Source organism: Theropithecus gelada, chromosome 2 (genome assembly GCF_003255815.1).
Source record: "Theropithecus gelada isolate Dixy chromosome 2, Tgel_1.0, whole genome shotgun sequence".
NCBI classification, from domain to species: domain Eukaryota; kingdom Metazoa; phylum Chordata; class Mammalia; order Primates; family Cercopithecidae; genus Theropithecus; species Theropithecus gelada.
The window spans coordinates 45,500,690-45,506,689 of NC_037669.1; the positions used below are offsets into that span (position 1 = coordinate 45,500,690).

A 6,000-nucleotide genomic window follows, 5' to 3' on the forward strand; every position below is an offset into this window, starting at 1 on the left:
TCTTAACAGGTTTTCGAGAATGCTTCAGCAAGGGCCACTAAATTCGATTTTTTCTTGGTCCTCTTTGTGGTCTAAGAGGAAGGGCAAGGGTGCAGGTTTTTGAGAATGCGTTGGTAAGGGCCACTAAATCCGACCCTCTTTGGTCCTCTTTGTGGTCTAGGAGGAAGACTAGTGTTTCTGCTGCTGCTTTGGTGAGTGCAACTATTCTGATCAGCAGAGTCCAGGGACCATTGTGGGTTCTTGGGCAGGGGGTGGGGGTGGGGGTGGAAACAAACCAAAACCACAGGTGGTTTTTTCTTTTGGATGGGAAACACTCAGGCATCAACAGTTTCACCCTTGAAATGCATCTTAAGCCACTGGGACTAATTTGACCCGCAAACCCTGAAAAAGAAGCAGCTTATTTTTTTCTGCACTATGGCCTGGCCCCAATATTCTCTCTGTGATGGGAAAAAATGGCCACCTGAGGGAAGTATAAATTACGATACTATCCTGCAGCTTGACCTTTTCTGTAAGAGGGAAGGCAAATGGAGTGAAATGCCTTATGTCCAAGCTTTCTTTTCACTGAAGGATAATCCACAACTATGTAAAGCTTGCAATTTACATTCCACAGGAGGACCTCTCAGCTTACCTCCATATCCTAGCCTCCCTATAGCTCCCCTTCCTGTTAATGATAAGCCTCCTCTAATCTCCCCTGCCCAGAAGGAAACAAGCAAAAAAATCTCCAAGGGACCACAAAACCCCCCAGGCTATCAGTTATGTCCCCTTCAAGCTGTAGGGGGAGGGGAATTTGACCCAACATGGGTACATGTACCCTTCTCCCTCTCTGATTTAAAGCAGATCAAGGTAGACCTGGGGAAGTTTTCAGATGTTCCTGATAGGAATATAGGTGTCCTACAGGGTCTAGGGCAAACCTTCGACCTTACTTGGAGAGATGACATGCTATTGTTAGATCAAACCCTGGCCTTTAATGAAAAGAATGCGGCTTTGGCTGTAGCCTGAGTATTTGGTAATACTTGGCATCCTAGTCAAGTAAATGATAGAATGACAGCTGAAGAAAGGGACAAATTCCCTACCGGTCAGCAAGCCATCCCCAGTATGGGTCCCCACTGGGACCTCAACTCAGATCATGGGGACTGGAATCGCAAACATTTGCTAACCTGTGTTCTAGAAGGACTAAAAAGAATGAGGAAAAAGCCCATGAATTATTTAATGATGTCCACTGTAACTTAAGGAAAGGAAGAAAATCCTTTCGCTTTCCTCAAGCAGCTATGGGAGGCCTTAAGAAAATACACTCCCCTGTCATTCAACTCCGTTGAGGGTCAATTGATCCTAAAAGATAAGTTTATTAACCAATCAGCCGCAGATATCAGGAGAAAGCTCCAAAAGCAAGCCCTGGGCCCTGAACAAAATCTGGAGGCATGATTAAACGTGGCAACCTTGGTATTCTACAATAGGGACCAAAGGAATAGGCCGAGAAGGAAAAGCAAGATCAGAGAAAGGCCGCAGCCTTAGTCATGGCCCTCAGACAAACAAACCTTGGTGGTTCAGAGAGGATAGAGGCTGGATGACAGAGCGAGACTCTGTCTCAAAAAAATAGATACATACATACATACATACATAAAAATAAAAAATAATAAAATAAAATAATATAAATAAATAAATAAATAAAATACTGGGGGTGACCACGCGTGGTGGCTCATGCGTATAATTTCAGCACTTTGGGAGGCCGAGTCTGGGATCACAGGTGTGCCACCAGGCCCAGCTAGTTTTTGTATTTTTAGTAGAGACAGGGTTTCGCCATGTTGGCCAGGCTGGTCTTGAACTCCTGACCTCAAGTGATCCGCCCACCTCGGCCTCCAAGGTGCTGAGATTACAGGCGTGCGCCACTGCGCCTGGCTGATAATGTGAATTCTTGATGCTTGCAAGGCTTTCGGCTGAGAACTAACATCAGCATCAGTCTGTTGGAGAGGGTGTTGGAACAGAACCTAAGGAAGGTATGACCCCAAACAAATCTGATCTTAGACCTTGGAAGGCTTTCAATTGTTTCAGTGATTAACAGGTGAACTAGGAAGAGAGCTGCCACAGAAAGGTAGAGTGGAGGCCACTTGTTTTAAGCTTTGCATATCAAATAGCCTTTCATGACCAACCACTGACAGTCAGCCAACAGCAGCAGTGGTGGTGGGGTGTGGGTTCAGACACCATCTCCTGCACCATCAGCTTCACGTGCCGAATTGCTCTGAAAGGCTCAGCCTGATTTTCCCTTGTCACCAGTTTCCTCTTTAAGGCCAGGTCTTCCAAGGAAGGAAAAATAGAGCACATTTTCATTTCATTCACCTACTCTTCCCAAGCCTATCCTTGGGAGCTTTGAGAGTTCTTCCCCTCTCACACTTCATTCTTTTTCGTTTTAAAATTTTATTTTGGATCCAGAGGATATATGTGCATATTTGTTACATGTGTATATTGGGAGATACTGGGGCAGAAGAGATGATTTCATTATTTTTATGGCTGCATAGTATTTCGTGATGTATGTACCACATTTTCTCTATCCAATCCACTGGACACTTTGGTGGATTCTATGACTTTGCTATTGTGAATAATGCTGCACTCAACATATGAGTGCCAGTGTCAGATTGGATTCTAATAGAATCAGTGCTGATCTCCACAGTTCTGGGCTCAGTCATGCTGTGGCTGATATTAATTGGGTCTGAAGTAATCTTAATGTGCTCTCACCATCTTATACTTTCCTTAACTCCTGGAAAAATCTTATTAGCCATGCCAAGAGAATGATCACCTAGCTTTTTAAAGACCATTTTAAGAAGTCATCTTTTTTGGAAGTAATTTATTGAGCAAATATACAAGCTTGTTCATAGTTTGTAATAGAATCTAAATATCCATTCATAGGCTAGTGTGTTCCTTCTGGAATAACTTCTGAACTATTTAATTTGTTCATAACGAAAATGCGTTCATATGACTTGTGCCAAATGATGGCTCTGGCCTTCTCAGTAGTCCCTCTTCATTGTTCTTGCCCTTTATAATCATTCTTACTGCATTCTTGGTGATCTATTAAAATACAAATATGATTGTGGCATTTCTAGGCCTAATGGAGTGTGTGTGTGTGTGTGTGTGTGTGTGCCGAAGTCTTGCTCTGTCACCCAGGCTGGAGTGCAGTGGCACTATCACAGCTCACTGCAGCCTCGACCTCCCAGGCTCAGATGATCCTCCCATCTCAGCCTCCAGAGTAGCTGTGGGACACACAGCACTTGGCTAAGTTTTGTATCTTTTGTAGAGGTAAGGTTTTGCCATATTGCCCAGGCTGGTCTCAAACACCTGAGCTCAAGTGATCCTCCCATCACAGCCTCCCAAAATGCTGAGCTTATAGGCGTGAGTCACCATGCCCAGCCCTAAAGCTTTTTTATGGTTTGTTCCCCATTGTTTATTCACCACATTCCAAGTGCCTCAGTGCATGTGTGGCAGCCTATCAGAAGCTGTTCCTGCCCCGCTCTGCAGCCTCATCTATCATCCCCATACTCCACTTCCCAACCGTACATTCCAACCCTGCATCACTCTATCATCTGAACCAAGTGGCTTCTTTCACAACTACCTGGCTTTGCATGTGCTCTGCTCTCTGCTTTCAGTACGTTGCTTCTCCAAAATCAAACTCAAACTCAGGCATTACTGTTCCTCTCCACCCTCAGAAAAGCTAAGTCCACCCCAATATGTTCCAACATCCCCTGCTGGGCTCTTGGCACACTCTGCATAAAGCTGTCTGTGTTCATGCCTTGTCAACTTCGTCTTCTCCACTAGAACGTCTGCTCTTGGAAGCTGAGAGGTGTTTTGATGTCTGTATTCTCCACTGAAGCACAAACCCCACTAGTTGTTAAATGCTGAATGAATAAAGTATTTCATTATGCTAAATGAAAAACAAATAGCTGTACGATCCTTCTAATGATTATATCTACTAGTTCCTTCTGTTTGCTCTAGCCTGTACTTAATCATTTAAACCATATTCACAGACAAAAAACATTGGGCTGCCAGGCACGGCAGCTCATGCCTGTAACTCCAGCACTTTGCTAGGCTGAGGCAGGATTGCCTGAGCCCAGAAGTTCAAAACCAGCCTGGACAACATGATGAGATCCCATCTCTTCCACAAAACAAACAAACAAAAAAAACCCCAGTTGTACTGGAGGAAGAGAGGTCCCATACAAAATGTTCAGTCTTGGCCAAGCACAGTGGCTTATGCCTGTAACCCTCGTTCCTTGGGAGGCTAAGGTGGGAGGATTGCTTAAGGCCAAGAGTTTGAGATCAGCTATGGCAATATAGTAAGACCCCCATCTCTACCAAAAAAATATTTTGAGTGTAGTGAGTATGGTGAGACTGAGTGTGGTGGCACGCACCTGTAGTCCCAGCTACTGGGGAGGCTGAGGTGGGAGGATTTTTTGAGCCCAGGAGGTCAAGGCTGCAGTGAGCTCTGATGGCGCCACTGCCTGGGTGACAGAGCAAGACCATGCCTCAAAAACCGCACAAAAAAAAAAAAAAAAAAAAAAAAAAACAGCTCCATCTAAGGCTCAACGCTTCTAAGGATGATCTGGCCTGCTTACAGTAATAAAGCCCATCTGCAGTCCTCAGCCCTTGAAGTCTTTTGCCTTGGGAACTTCACTGGGATATCCTGTCTTTGGAGGATTAGACACATACCAATTTGACCCTGTAATCTGTCCACCTCACTCTTCTCATTTGGTTTTGCCTCAGGCTGGCACAAGTCTCTACTGTATGAACCCACTGCCAAAGCAATTTTTAAAAAATGTTTATTTGGCCGGGTGCAGTGGCTCACGCCTGTAATCCTAGCACTTCGGGAGGCCAAAGCAGGTGGATCACTTGAGGTCAGGAGTTTGAGACCAGACTGGGCAACATGGTGAAACACTGTTTCTACTAAAAATACAAAAATTAGCTGGGCATGGTGGCATGTAGCCACATGCCTGTAGTCCCAGCTACTCAGTCTCAGATACTCCAGCAAGCCAGGAGAATCACTTGAACCCGGGAGGCAGAGGTTGCAGTGAGTTGAGATCGCGTCACTGCACTCTAGCCTGGAAAACAAAGCGAGACGCTGTCTCAAAAAATTTAAAAAAAAAAAAAAAAGTTTGTTTAAAATCCAGATCCTGCACAAGCAATTTTGAAATATGAAAATATTTCAAACATGGTGAAAATGAATTCCTCTAGGATGCTGTGATGGTTAATATTAGGTGTCAACTTGATTGGCTTGAAGGATGCCCAGATAACTGGTAAGGTATTGTTTCTGGGTGTGTCTGTGAGAGTGTTGCCAGAGGAGATTGACATTTGAGTCAGTGGACTGGGAGAGGCAGACTCACTCTCAATGTGGGTGGACACCATCCAATTGGCTGCCAGTGTGGCTGGAACAAAGCAGGCAGAAGAAAATGGGATAAGCTGGCTTGCTAAATCTGCTGGCTTTCATCTTTATCCCATGCTGGATGCTTCCTTCTGTTCCTCCTGCCCTTGAATGTCAGATTCCAGGTTCTATGGACTTTGGACTCTGGGACTTGCACCAAAGCTCTGGGCCCAGTGAGTGAGAAGGAGCAACCACTCTGGACTTATTGGTGAGACATATGCGTGCCAAGGGATGGGAAATAAATCAACTAAGGCTGGGTGTGGTGGCTTACACCTGTAATTCCAGCACTTTGGGAGGTTGAGGTGGGTGGATCACTTGAGGTCAGGAGTTCAAGACCAGCCTGACCAACATAGTGAAATCCCGTCTCTACTAAAAAAGTACAAAATTAGCCAGGTGTGGTGGCGCACGCATGTAATCCCAGCTACTTGGGAGGCTGAGGCAGGAGAATTGCCTGAACCTGGGAGGCAAAGGTTGTAGTGAGCTGAGATACTGCCATTGCACTCCAGCCTGGGCAACAAGAGTGTAACTCCGTGGAAGGAAGGAAGGAAGGAAGGAAGGAAGGAAGGAAGGAAGGAAGGAAGGAAGGAAGGAAGGAGGGA

The 6,000-nt window shown here is 45.2% G+C and overlaps 1 protein-coding gene across 1 annotated transcript in view; it reads right to left on the reverse strand.

The window, feature by feature from the left end:
* OSBPL11 (oxysterol binding protein like 11) overlaps positions 1–6,000 on the reverse strand; it is an 89,392-nt gene that overhangs the window by 82,737 nt on the left and 655 nt on the right. The window lies entirely within an intron of this gene.